This window comes from Staurois parvus, unplaced genomic scaffold, assembly GCF_062004578.1.
Source record: "Staurois parvus isolate SC_StPar_1 unplaced genomic scaffold, SC_StPar_1.0 ptg000334l, whole genome shotgun sequence".
Classification (NCBI taxonomy): domain Eukaryota; kingdom Metazoa; phylum Chordata; class Amphibia; order Anura; family Ranidae; genus Staurois; species Staurois parvus.
Window position 1 is genome coordinate 5,731,159 of NW_028318130.1, and position 14,798 is coordinate 5,745,956.

At 45.1% G+C, this 14,798-nt stretch overlaps 1 protein-coding gene across 1 annotated transcript in view; it reads right to left on the bottom strand.

Annotated features, from left to right (window-relative positions):
* FBXO8 (F-box protein 8) overlaps window positions 1–12,625 on the bottom strand; it is an 82,319-nt gene extending 69,694 nt beyond the window's left edge. The window contains exon 1 of the mRNA XM_089684041.1: window positions 12,368–12,625. The gene's annotated coding sequence lies outside the window, so the exon portion shown is untranslated. The remainder of the gene's footprint in view (window positions 1–12,367) is intronic.
* Between the last annotated feature and the right edge of the window lie 2,173 nt (window positions 12,626–14,798).

A 14,798-nucleotide genomic window follows, 5' to 3' on the forward strand; every position in this document is an offset into this window, starting at 1 on the left:
ACTTTGGGGAAGTGATCAGTATTTTTTTTTTTTTTATACACAATTTGCTTATTATTATACAGTATTTATATAGCGCCAGAAAAGTTTGCTCAGCGCTGTACATTATGGTGGGGGACAGAACATGAGACAATACAGTAACAAAACAACACATGAGGGGCTCGAGGGCCCTGCTCTTTCGAGCTTATAGCAAAAAATTACTTTGCTATAAGCAAGCATTTACCTGAATGAAAATCGATTCATTCAGATTTTATTGTTTGTGATTAGCTGTGGTTTGGCCAAGGCTAATCACATGACACAGCTGGGCTGTGATTGGCCCAGCTTGTGCATGTGATCGCTGTGACCATTCACAGCTAGACACACTTGTATACAATGGATGGCATGAAAGGAAACCATCCATTGTATACAACGGTCATGTGACCTGCTGTGATTGGTCACAGCAGGTCACATGGTACTGGCAACGGGGCCGGTGCACAGATCTGTCATCGGCCGTGTCCGAGGTACACGGCCAGTGACAGATCGCGCCGTAGCGCGACCCTGCGCAATGCGCGCTCCGGAAAGTACGCCATATGGCGTCCACCTGGAGGGACGAGCTGTTCGTTCGGTTGCCATCTGGCTAATGGCCGGGCTGCAACTGGTTAAAGAGAAGGGTTTTCAGGGATCGTCTAAAGGTGGATAGATTAGGAGATAGTCAAAAAGACTGGGGTAGGGAGTTTCATAGGATGGGAGAAGTCTTGGAGACGAGTAAGGGAAGAGGTGACACAGGAACTAGAGAGCAGGAGGTCATGGGAGGACTGAAGAGAGCGTAAATACAATAACACAAGGCATCTGTAAAGAACATGCACATCATGATGGAACACCCTGACATCACTGCTGTTTATTAAAATTCCAGGGCAGCTCAGCTAAGGCTCTGCAGTCACACCTACATAGTTATAGATTAGGTATGATTACGGTATTCATTGGTATGTCACCAAGAATGTAATTAAAAAAAAAAACAAACAAAAACAAAACAAAAACACCCAGACATAAATATATCTAACATCAAGTTAAGGAAAGCAAGCAGTTGGGTTTTAAAGGCTCGGTATTGTTATGTTAATGTTCTGTCTTGTAGTCCTATGGATAAACATTTAGGGCCCATTCACACTAGCCTACAGCCCCAAACACTGCTGATCAGAGATGTTTCACGCCAAGGTGATTTTTTTGACACTGTCTTTTTTTTTTTTAAGGGAAATAAGAAACTTTGCTGGCATTGGAGTTAGTTAAGTTGCACTCAGCCTTTATAAGGCACTTACTACAGCCAAATGGTAGCAATAGAATTATATACTATATTAGAAAGTATATCATATTTAATGGTTTTAAACTTTTGTTTTACATTTTTACAGATACTTCTTGGTTTCCGGTCTAGATAAAATGATGTCACACATCCCAGGAGTCTTTCTTTGCATTTGTTTTTCATTTCATCTGGAGGAAGGTATTTCTCAGGTAAGCACCCCCTCCTGTCTGCATGCCTGAGTTAAGGGCAGATGGTTTCTAGAAAGTAAACTCTACATGAATCCCCTTCCCTTACTCAAGATGACCACAGCGAAAAATGCTAGGGGGTGTTTTTCAAAGTGATTTTTCAACAAAATAATAGTTAACAGTCCTTCAAAAGGTCACTTGTGAATGTGCTCAGTGTTCACTGAGATGACAATCACTTATGTGCAAAAGAAGAAAAAAAGCTTGTACTGGGGGGGGTTGAACCAGACATAGAAAAGACCATGAGGATGAGAACACACCACACTCAGGGCCCTCCTATCCCACTTGTATTGAACTGTATTTTGTCTCCAGTTATATTGTAAAGCGCTGAGCAAACTGTTGGAGCTATATAAATCCGGAATAACAACAACAACAACAACGTAGTGCTCTTTCTATCCAATCCTAGTTGGGTGTAGCTCTGCTCCTCCTTGAATAGTCTTGTCAGTCTCCCACTGTTATTGTGCATCGCCGCAGCCAACCAATTCGGGGACACAGAATGGGGCAAAAACGGAGCCCGGGGCGGTATATTATCCTCTTCTTGTCTATGTCCAGATCAATCCCACCCTGAAGTTTTCACACTACAAGCCCCTTTCTTCTATTGCACAGAAGTGAATGTGGATTGGTGTGAACACCAAGTGTGAACAGTTGAAAGATGATCAACTATTATTTATGTTATTTGAATGTTTTTTAGGTTTACGTATAACATTTTTGGGTAAGTATAGCAATAGTGGTGTGACCCTCCTGCGCTCCAAGTGTATAAATCAAATAAATATGTGTATAAATCCCAAAGGGAGCTGCTAGCATTAAATCATATACCAGTGATCAAGTAAATATAAAACATAAGGAATGCTGCGCTACATTCAAATCAACCAAATTGTGAATGTGGGATCCCAAAATATCAAATCAAAAAATGTGACAATGTTAACAATATTAACAATGCAAATCTATGCGTGCTTGCTGATAATAACAACAATCAAATAAATCACTCAAAAAATGTAAAAAAAACACAAAAAAACACAAAAAACCATATCTATATGTATGTGCATGAACCAAAAATACACATACATATAATTAAATCACACGTGCCTATTGTGAAGTGAAAAAATAACCATAATAATGGTGACACAAACTAATATCTCAAAGTCCAAAAAATATAAAATATTGTTGGTGAACAAAACAGTGCTTCCAAATTATACTGTTAGTGACCACAGGTGAAAACTCGTGTAGGTTTCTGGGTGTATATAGATCTACGAATCCAACCACCTTCTGGATTAGCCTCTCACCTCATCCCTTCGACCCTTGCGGATCAAAGAGCAGTAGTGGATCCCTCTCACAGATCCTCCAGGTACCAAAGCACTCCAAGACAGCTTTCAGGATATAATATTCCCACTATGGCTCTTCTCCAGGAAAGGTTGTAATATCAATCTCTCAGAATAAGACAAAGGAATCCTCCCATAGTGTAGTATATTTAATTATACCATAGGAACATGTAGCATATTTAAATAAAAACTTACGTAGCAGCCAGTCCACACTAAAGCCTCATGCTTTCAGATGAGGATATATCTGTTGGGTGTACAGCTGAATACACAGGTGTACCAAGATGGCCGCCACGCCGGAAATACGTCACCGCGTTAAGCTGACGCGTTGCGTCACAATGTCATGTGACTTCATCAGGGCATCCTGAGGGATCCACTACTGCTCTTTGATCCGCAAGGGTCGAAGGGATGAGGTGAGAGGCTAATCCAGAAGGTGGTTGGATTCGTAGATCTATATACACCCAGAAACCTACACGAGTTTTCACCTGTGGTCACTAACAGTATAATTTGGAAGCACTGTTTTGTTCACCAACAATATTTTATATTTTTTGGACTTTGAGATATTAGTTTGTGTCACCATTATTATGGTTATTTTTTCACTTCACAATAGGCACGTGTGATTTAATTATATGTATGTGTATTTTTGGTTCATGCACATACATATAGATATGGTTTTTTGTGTTTTTTTGTGTTTTTACATTTTTTGAGTGATTTATTTGATTGTTGTTATTATCAGCAAGCACGCATAGATTTGCATTGTTAATATTGTTAACATTGTCACATTTTTTGATTTGATATTTTGGGATCCCACATTCACAATTTGGTTGATTTGAATGTAGCGCAGCATTCCTTATGTTTTATATTTTTGGGTAAGTGCCGTCACCCCTTACAATTAGTGGATATATGGTACAAAATAAAAATGCAGTCTGTCTGTTTTTACACAAGTGAATGAACTGCAACCCACCTCGCGGCAGTGTTGCACAGGGCAGATACTCTACAAACAAAACAATTGTTTTTTAGGCGCCCTTGTGTTGAGCTGTGCAGATAAGCAGATAAGCGCAGCTGAACTGGTATAGTGTGAATGAGCGCATAGCCCCCTTTCACATGGGTGATCCGGTCAGGTTCGCCTTTCAGTTTTTCAGGTGGACTTGATTAAATGGTCCACGTATCACTATGGACCAGCGGGTGTAGACGGACGGGTGTCTGTGTACACCCGCCTACCTCAAATCTGATCTGGTCTGCTAAAAAGAAACAGAAGGGAATCCATTCCCTTACATCTCGGCAGATAAGATCAGATGGCAGTCAGATATAAATGAATGGCAGGTCTGTTAACAGCCAACCGCCCATAGAGCAGAGCAGGTTGTAACAGTGTGTGTCTGCTCTGCATAAACTGAGCAGTCATGGACTTGTCATCCGCCTGATCTGATCAGTGGCCATATCACCTGCTGAACAGAGCAGATTCCACCCTGTGTGGAAGGGGCCCTACGCTGGCCATATACTAAGAACATTTCCACTGGTTAACTCAAAAAGCAAAATTAAATTCACTATATGAGTGGCCCTGTCACTACCCTCCATCTGTAGACTGAAAAATTAAAGAAGCCAGACAGAAAATTGTTAACCAAACAGCCCCTGTATCCAATCAGATGCAGCCACTGCACATGTCATCTGACTGTCACAGCTGTCAGAATTCAAAAGTCACAATAGGAGATTTTTCCATCTATGTTTTAAGTGAGCACATACCCTCAAGAGAGGGTATACAGCAGCAGAGCAGGCTGAGTTCCCAGCACAGCTAGAGAACTGACCATGCTGTGCTGTCCTGCCTGGTGTAATAAGTTTTTAACAGGAAAGCAGAGGGACTGGCAGGACTGCGGTGTAGTACAGTGTGCTGCTAGTAGTATACAGTGCCCCTAGTAATCCAATGTGCTTCCAGGGGTATACAGTGTATTACAGGGTGCTCCCAGTAGTAAAGAGTGCTGGGTAGGACACAGTGCCCCCACTAGTACAGTGTGCTCCCAGTAGTATATGTTGCAGTGTAGTACAGTGCGCTCACATTAGTACGGCACTCCTATTAGTACAGCGTGCCCTCAGTAGTATATAGTGACCTTTGTAGCATGCTTACAGTGGTAGAGAGTGTAGTACAGGGTGCTCGCCATAGTACAGGGTGCTCGCCATAGTACACGCTGCTCCTCAGTAGTAGTATGCTCACAGCGGTACAGAGAGTAGTACACAGTACTCCCCAGTAGGACACAATACCCCCAGTAGTAAACAGTATTCCTCAGCAATATAAATTGCCCCCATTAGTACACAGTGCTCCCCAGAAGTACACAATACCCCCCTAGTAGTACACAGTGCCTCCACAGTAGTACACAATACCTCCAGTAGTACATAACACCCACCACCACCCCTCCTGTAATAAATACCTCTAACAGTACAGCACCCTTCCAGTAGAAAACAATACCTCTATTAGTACACAACGCCCCCCCTGAAGTATACAATACTTCGAGTAGTACACAGCAGCCCCCCGTAGTAAACAATACCTCTAGTAGTATACAGAACCCCCAGTAGTAAGCAATACCTCTAATAGTACACAGCACCCCCAGGTAGTAAACAATACCTTTAGTAGTACACAGCACCCCCAGGTAGTAAACAATACCTCTAGTAGTACACAGCACCCCCCAGCAGTATACAGTACCTAGGACCCCATTGTAGAAAACAATACCTCCAGTAGTACACAGCACCCCCCAGAAGAATGCAATACCTCTAGTAGTACACAGCACCTCCCAGTAGTAAACAATACCTCTAGTAACACAGCACTCCCAAGAAGTAAACAATACCTCCAGAAGTACACAGCATTCCCCAGACGTAAACAATACTTCCAGTAGTACACAGCACCCCCCCACCACCGCAGTACACAGCACCCCCTAGCAGTAAACAATACCTCTAGTAGTACAAAGCACCCCCACCCCACATAGTACACAGCACCCCCCCGGTACTATACAGCACCCCCCAGTAGTAAACAATACCTCCAATAGTACACAGCACCTCCAGAAGTATACAATACCTCCAGTAGTACACAGCACCCCCCCAGAAGTATACAATACCTCCAGTAGTACACAGCACCCCCCCAGAAGTATACAATACCTCCAGTAGTACACAGCACCACCCAGAAGTATACAATACCTCTACTAACACAGCACTCCCAAGAAGTAAACAATACCTCTAGTCATACACAGAACACCCCCGAAGTATACAATACTTCTAGTAGTACACAGCACCCCCTCCCCCGTAGTAAACAATACCTCTAGTAGTACACAGCACCCCCCAGTAGTAAAGCTCTAGTAGTACACAGCACCCCCCAGAAGTAAACAAAACCTCCAGTAGTACACAGCACCTCCCCCCATAGTAAACAATACCTCCAGTAGTAAACAGCACCCCCAAGTAGTAAACAATACCTCTAGTGTTGTTACACAGCACCCCCTAGTGTTAATCAATACCTCCAGTAGTACACAGCACCCCGCCCCGCCCCCCCCCGTAGTAAACAGAACCCCCCAGTAGTACACAACACTCCCCAGAGGTATGCAATACCTCCAGTAGTACACCGCACCCCCCCCCCCCCCCCCGTAGTACACAACACCTCCCAGTAGTAAACAATACCTCCAATAGAACACAGCACCCCCCAGTAGTAAACAATACCTCCAGTAGTACACAGCACCCCCCAGAAGTATACAATACCTCCAGTAGTACACAGCACCCCCCAGTAGTATACAATACCTCCAGTAGTAAACAGCACCCCCCCCAGTAGTATACAATACCTCCAGTAGTACACAGCACCCCCCAGTAGTATACAATACCTCTAGTAGTACACAGCACCCCCCAGTAGTAATACCTCTAGTAGTAAACAGCACCCCCCCCCCCCCAAGTAGTAAACAATACCTCTAGTAGTACACAGCACCCCCCAGTAGTAAACAATACCTCTAGTAGTACACAGCACCCCCCAATAGTAATACCTCTAGTAGTAAACAGCACCCCCCCCCCCCAAGTAGTAAACAATACCTCTAGTAGTACACAGCACCGCCCAAGTAGTAAAGAATCTCTCTAGTAGCACACAGCACACCCCCCCCCCATAGTACAAAGCACCCCCCAGTAGCTCTAGTAGTGCACAGCACCCCCTGGTAGTAAACAATACCTCCAGTAGTACACAGCACTCCCCAGAAGTATACAATACCTCTAGCAGTACACAGCACCCCCCAGTAGTAAACAATACCTCTAGTAGCAAACAGCAACACCCCCCCCCCCCAGTAGTAAACAATACCTCTTGTAGTACACAGCACCCCCCAGAAGTATACAATACCCCTAGTAGTACAAAGCACCCCCCCCAGTAGTACACAGCACCCCTCAGAAGTATACAATACCTCCAGTAATACACAGCACCCCCCAGTAGTAAACAATACCTCCAGTAGTACACAGCACCCCCCAGTAGTAAACAATACCTCCACCTCCAGTAGTACACAGCACCCCCAAGAAGTATACAATACCTCCAGTAGTACACAGCACCCTGAAGTAAACAATACCTCTAGTAGTACACGGCACCCCCCAAGTAGTAAACAATACCTCTAGTAGTACACGGCACCCCCCAAGTAGTAAACAATACCTCTAGTAGTACACAGCACCCCCCCCCCCCCAAGTAGTAAACAATACCTCTAGTAGCACACAGCACCCCCCCCCCCCATAGTACAAAGCACCCCCCAGTAGTAAATACCTCTAGCAGTACACAGCACCCCCCAGTAGTAAACAATACCTCTAGTATTACACAGCACCCCCCCCCCCCAGAACTAAACAATACCTCTTGTAGTACACAGCACCCTCCAGAAGCATACAGTACCTCCAGTAGTACACAGCACCCCCCAGAAGCATACAGTACCTCCAGTAGTACACAGCACCCCCCCCCCCAGAAGTATACAATACCTCTAGTAGTACACAGCACCACCCAGAAGTATACAATACCTCTACTAACACAGCACTCCCAAGAAGTAAACAATACCTCTAGTCATACACAGAACACCCCCGAAGTATACAATACTTCTAGTAGTACACAGCACCCCCTCCCCCGTAGTAAACAATACCTCTAGTAGTACACAGCACCCCCCAGTAGTAAAGCTCTAGTAGTACACAGCACCCCCCAGAAGTAAACAAAACCTCCAGTAGTACACAGCACCTCCCCCCATAGTAAACAATACCTCCAGTAGTAAACAGCACCCCCAAGTAGTAAACAATACCTCTAGTGTTGTTACACAGCACCCCCTAGTGTTAATCAATACCTCCAGTAGTACACAGCACCCCCCAGAAGTAACCAATACCTCTAGTAGTACACAGCACCCCGCCCCCCCCCGTAGTAAACAGAACCCCCCAGTAGTACACAACACTCCCCAGAGGTATGCAATACCTCCAGTAGTACACAGCACCCCCCCGTAGTACACAACACCTCCCAGTAGTAAACAATACCTCCAATAGAACACAGCACCCCCCAGTAGTAAACAATACCTCCAGTAGTACACAGCACCCCCCAGAAGTATACAATACCTCCAGTAGTACACAGCACCCCCCAGTAGTATACAATACCTCCAGTAGTAAACAGCACCCCCCCAGTAGTATACAATACCTCCAGTAGTACACAGCACCCCCAAGTAGTATACAATACCTCCAGTAGTACACAGCACCCCCAAGTAGTATACAATACCTCCAGTAGTACACAGCACCCCCAAGTAGTATACAATACCTCTAGTAGTACACAGCACCCCCCAGTAGTAAACAATACCTCTAGTAGTACACAGCACCCCCCAATAGTAATACCTCTAGTAGTAAACAGCACCCCCCCCCCCAAGTAGTAAACAATACCTCTTGTAGTACACAGCACCCCCCAGAAGTATACAATACCTCCAGTAGTACACAGCACTCACCCCACCCCATTGTACACAGCACCCCCCAGAAGCATACAATACCTCCAGTAGTACACAGCACCCCCCAGTAGTAAACAATACCTCCAGTAGAATACAGCACCCCCCCCCCAGAAGTATACAATACCCCTAGTAGTACAAAGCACCCCCCCACAGTAGTACACAGCACCCCTCAGAAGTATACAATACCTCCAGTAATACACAGCACCCCCCAGTAGTAAACAATACCTCCAGTAGTACACAGCACCCCCCAGTAGTAAACAATACCTCCACCTCCAGTAGTACACAGCACCCCCAAGAAGTATACAATACCTCCAGTAGTACACAGCACCCTGAAGTAAACAATACCTCTAGTAGTACACGGCACCCCCCAAGTAGTAAACAATACCTCTAGTAGTACACGGCACCCCCCAAGTAGTAAACAATACCTCTAGTAGTACACAGCACCCCCCAAGTAGTAAACAATACCTCTAGTAGCACACAGCACCCCCCCCATAGTACAAAGCACCCCCCAGTAGTAAATACCTCTAGCAGTACACAGCACCCCCCAGTAGTAAACAATACCTCTAGTATTACACAGCACCCCCCCCCCCCAGAACTAAACAATACCTCTTGTAGTACACAGCACCCTCCAGAAGCATACAGTACCTCCAGTAGTACACAGCACCCCCCAGAAGCATACAGTACCTCCAGTAGTACACAGCACCCCCCCCCCCCCCAGAAGTATACAATACCTCTAGTAGTACACAGCACCACCCAGAAGTATACAATACCTCTACTAACAGCACTCCCAAGAAGTAAACAATACCTCTAGTCATACACAGAACACCCCCGAAGTATACAATACTTCTAGTAGTACACAGCACCCCCTCCCCCGTAGTAAACAATACCTCTAGTAGTACACAGCACCCCCCAGTAGTAAAGCTCTAGTAGTACACAGCACCCCCCAGAAGTAAACAAAACCTCCAGTAGTACACAGCACCTCCCCCCATAGTAAACAATACCTCGAGTAGTAAACAGCACCCCCAAGTAGTAAACAATACCTCTAGTATTACACAGCACCCCCCAGAAGCATACAGTACCTCCAGTAGTACACAGCACCCCCCAGAAGCATACAATACCTCCAGTAGTACACAGCACCCCCCAGAAGCATACAATACCTCCAGTAGTACACAGAACTCCCCCTCCCCCCTGGAGTACACAGCACCCCCCAGAAGTATACTATACCTCTAGTAGCACACAGCACCCCCCCAGAAGTATACAATACCTCTAGTAGCACACAGCACCCCCCCAGAAGTGTACAATACCTCTAGTAGCACACAGCACCCCCCAGAAGTGTGCAATACCTCTAGTAGCACACAGCACCCCCGGTAGTGTACAATACCTCTAGTAGCACACAGCACCCCCCGGTAGTGTACAATACCTCTAGTAGTACACAGCACCCCCCGGTAGTGTACAATACCTCTAGTAGTACACAGCACCCCCCAGTAGTATACAATACCTCTAGTAGTACACAGCACCCCCCAGAAGTACACAATACCTCTAGTAGTACAAAGCACCCCCCAGAAGTATAATACCTCTAGTAGTACACAGCACCCCCCAGAAGTATAATACCTCTAGTAGTACACAGCACCCCCCAGAAGTATAATACCTCTAGTAGTACACAGCACCCCCCAGAAGTATAATACCTCTAGTAGTACACAGCACCCCCCAGAAGTATAATACCTCTAGTAGTACACAGCACCCCCCAGAAGTATACAATACCTCTAGTAGTACACAGCACCCCCCAGAAGTATACAATACCTCTAGTAGTACACAGCACCCCCCAGAAGTATACAATACCTCTAGTAGCACACAGCACCCCCCAGAAGTGTACAATACCTCTAGTAGCACACAGCATCCCCCAGAAGTGTGCAATACCTCTAGTAGCACACAGCACCCCCGGTAGTGTACAATACCTCTAGTAGCACACAGCACCCCCCGGTAGTGTACAATACCTCTAGTAGTACACAGCACCCCCCAGTAGTATACAATACCTCTAGTAGTACACAGCACCCCCCAGTAGTATACAATACCTCTAGTAGTACACAGCACCCCCCAGAAGTACACAATACCTCTAGTAGTACAAAGCACCCCCCAGAAGTATAATACCTCTAGTAGTACACAGCACCCCCCAGAAGTATACAATACCTCTAGTAGTACACAGCACCCCCCAGAAGTATAATACCTCTAGTAGTACACAGCACCCCCCAGAAGTATAATACCTCTAGTAGTACACAGCACCCCCCAGATGTATACAATACCTCTAGTAGTACACAGCACCCCCCAGAAGTATACAATACCTCTAGTAGTACACAGCACCCCCCAGAAGTATACAATACCTCTAGTAGTACACAGCACCCCCCAGAAGTATACAATACCTCTAGTAGTACATAGCACCCCCCAGAAGTATAATACCTCTAGTAGTACACAGCACCCCCCAGAAGTATACAATACCTCTAGTAGTACACAGCACCCCCCAGAAGTATACAATACCTCTAGTAGTACATAGCACCCCCCAGAAGTATAATACCTCTAGTAGTACACAGCACCCCCCAGAAGTATACAATACCTCTAGTAGTACATAGCACCCCCCAGAAGTATAATACCTCTAGTAGTACACAGCACCCCCCAGTAGTATACAATACCTCTAGTAGTACATAGCACCCCCCAGAAGTATAATACCTCTAGTAGTACACAGCACCCCCCAGAAGTATACAATACCTCTAGTAGTACACAGCACCCCCCAGAAGTATACAATACCTCCAGTAGTAAACAGCACCCCCCCAGTAGTATACAATACCTCTAGTAGTACACAGCACCCCCAAGTAGTATACAATACCTCCAGTAGTACACAGCACCCCCCAGAAGTATACAATACCTAGTAGTACACAGCACCCCCCAGAAGTATAATACTTCTAGTAGTACACAGCACCCCCCAGAAGTATACAATACCTCTAGTAGTACATAGCACCCCCCAGAAGTATACAATACCTCTAGTAGTACACAGCACCCCCCAGAAGTATACAATACCTCTAGTAGTACATAGCACCCCCCAGAAGTATAATACCTCTAGTAGTACACAGCACCCCCCAGAAGTATAATACCTCTAGTAGTACATAGCACCCCCCAGAAGTATAATACCTCTAGTAGTACACAGCACCCCCCAGAAGTATAATACCTCTAGTAGTACATAGCACCCCCCAGAAGTATAATACCTCTAGTAGTACACAGCACCCCCCAGAAGTATAATACCTCTAGTAGTACATAGCACCCCCCAGAAGTATACAATACCTCTAGTAGTACATAGCACCCCCCAGAAGTATACAATACCTCTAGTAGTACATAGCACCCCCCAGAAGTATACAATACCTCTAGTAGTACATAGCACCCCCCAGAAGTATAATACTTCTTGTAGTACACAGCACCCCCCAGTAGTATACAATACCTAGTAGTAGAGAATGTGGTTAGCAGCGACAACGGTTTAGCACACATGGTGAAGGTAGTCGTCCTTCTCCCCCAACACACATCACCCCGGATACTTACAGCGAGGCCATGGAAGAGATCCTCTCCGGCTCCCCGCTGACTCTCCCACACTGTCAGCTTCCTGGGCGCCCACTGGCTGCTTCTCCACCAGGTCATGTGACTTTGATGTCAGCGAGCTACGAGGAGGTGGTTGGGTCAAAACTGTTCACCTTTCCCAGGCAGCCTTCCATTGGTTACTTCTAGAATGTGGACTGCAGGAATACACAGGCTGTTGCTAGGGTGACCCAGAGGGACGTCAACAGGAAGCCGCTCCGGTGTTATGCAGACTCCTCCAGCTCTGCTGTGTGTGACAGGACAGGAAGTGGCTTCACTTTGTGAGGATGTGATGTAGCCGCTGAGACCTGACTTATTGGTATGGGTGGAGGCTGTGGAAGCGGCTGTACTGCTTATGAAGGATCGTCTACTAATCTCACCCGATATATGTGGAGGAATAAAAAAGACTGGAGAAAAATGTGCTACAACTGTGTGCCTGGTCAATTCCTCATACTAAACACACACACGGTTTCATCTACATGGTCCCTTCCCTTTCTGTATGACGATGATGGCTCTCTAATTATTTTCATTTAAAAATGTAACCTTTTTTTCTAATTAATCAACAGCTGTCACATGACCAGCTCTTTCCCAGCCTGCCTACAGGGACAAAGTGGCAGGAGGAGTTTCTATTCATCTGCTAACGCTCACGTTTAAAAAAAAAAAAAAAAAAAAAGCCTTTGGCATACAGAGTAAAAATAATATAAATAAACTGTTTTATCCACTTTCACGCTGCCCTGCAGCAGAAATACTGTTACAGGGCAGCAGGGGTGTGCAAAATCACATATATAATATACGTGATTTTGCATTTCTGGGTAGGGGGCCCTTGTGCACACGCCCTACCCCTGCTGCCGTTCACAGCCCCGGCTGTCAAATCACCGGGTCCTGGCCAATGGTCACCGAGTATTACCGACGGGGGAGAGAACTGTATGTAAACAATACAGTTCTCTCCGTCAGCTCCAGCACACTGGTTTGTATGGCTCTGCATAGCACAGACACAACCTCATAGGAAAACACACACAGTTAACCCTTTGATCGCCCCACATGTTAACCCCTTCCTGCCCAATGCCATTAGTACAGTGTCAGTGCTTTTTATTAGCACTGATCACTGTATTGGTGTCACTGGGGATGTCAGTGACACTACATCAGTTCCCCCCACTGTCAGAATGCCTGCCGCAGTCCCGCTATAAGTCGCTGGTCGCCGCCATTACTAGTAAAAAAAAGAAAATTCCAGTATATATTCCGCCATTTGCAAACGCTATAACTTTCATTTAAAGCAATTAATTTACAGGCATCGGGATTTTTTTTGTAGCAAAGACGTAGCAGAATACATTTGCCCTAAATGTATGACAACATTTTATTTTTTATTTTCTATAATGGATTATCAATAGCTAAGTCAAAAATACTGGGTTTTTTTCTAAAATTGACGGTCTTTTTTTATTTATAGCGCAAAAAATAGAAAATGTACAGGTGATAAAATACCACCAAAAGAAAGCTCTATTTGTGGGAAAAAAAGGACGTAACTTTAATTTTGGTGCAGCGTTGCATGACCGCGCAATTGTCAGTTAAAGTAATGCAAAAAATGGCCTGATCAGGAAGGGGGGTAAATCCTCCGGAGGGCAAGTGGTTATATTATCATACAAATATATATTTGAAATAAAATCTTTATTATTTTTTGGTGATAACACGGTGTGACCAGAGTTCTGCCAGTCACAGGCTGTGTTACGCTCCTCCAGCCTGTATCTTAGAATAAACGGGAGGTGAAGCCTCCATCAATAACGGTGTGATATCTCACCCTCCATTGTGTTTGGCTGATTAGTGAGCATGGAGGAGGAGAGAGGGAGTGGGCTGTTTTTTACCTCTGTATATGCCCACATGTGTGAATCTATAGTCACATGGGCTGTTCAGATATGATAGAGAGGAAATGCTCAGCATAGAAATTCACTGAATACTGAGCAAATGCAGGATTACCAACACTGCTCTGCAAAATCCCCAACTGGATTGGGGGCATGGACAGAAGGGGGAGATAGAGAACAGCAGGATTGAGCAGATTGTTTTGCAAAATCCAACAAACTAATCCCATACTGACTATGAACTACATGTAAGACAGCATTTATTGATAGTTTTTTTATCATGTGGGTTTAGTGACACTTTAATTGTTGCATGATAGTGTAGTGGTTACCCCCAAACGAGCCGCTGTAGTATTATCCCTAACTTCACCTTTAGCCAGGCACAAGGTAGTTTCACAACCAGGTATGCACACACTTTCGCTCGCTGTCTCCAATAATCAGCCTAGAGGTTGTTTTTGTAGTTTTATGATTGGAGAACTTAGATAGGGATGGGGAATTTAGTAGAATACTCCAGGAAGAGAACTACAGGCGAGGCCATAACTTCCTTAAGT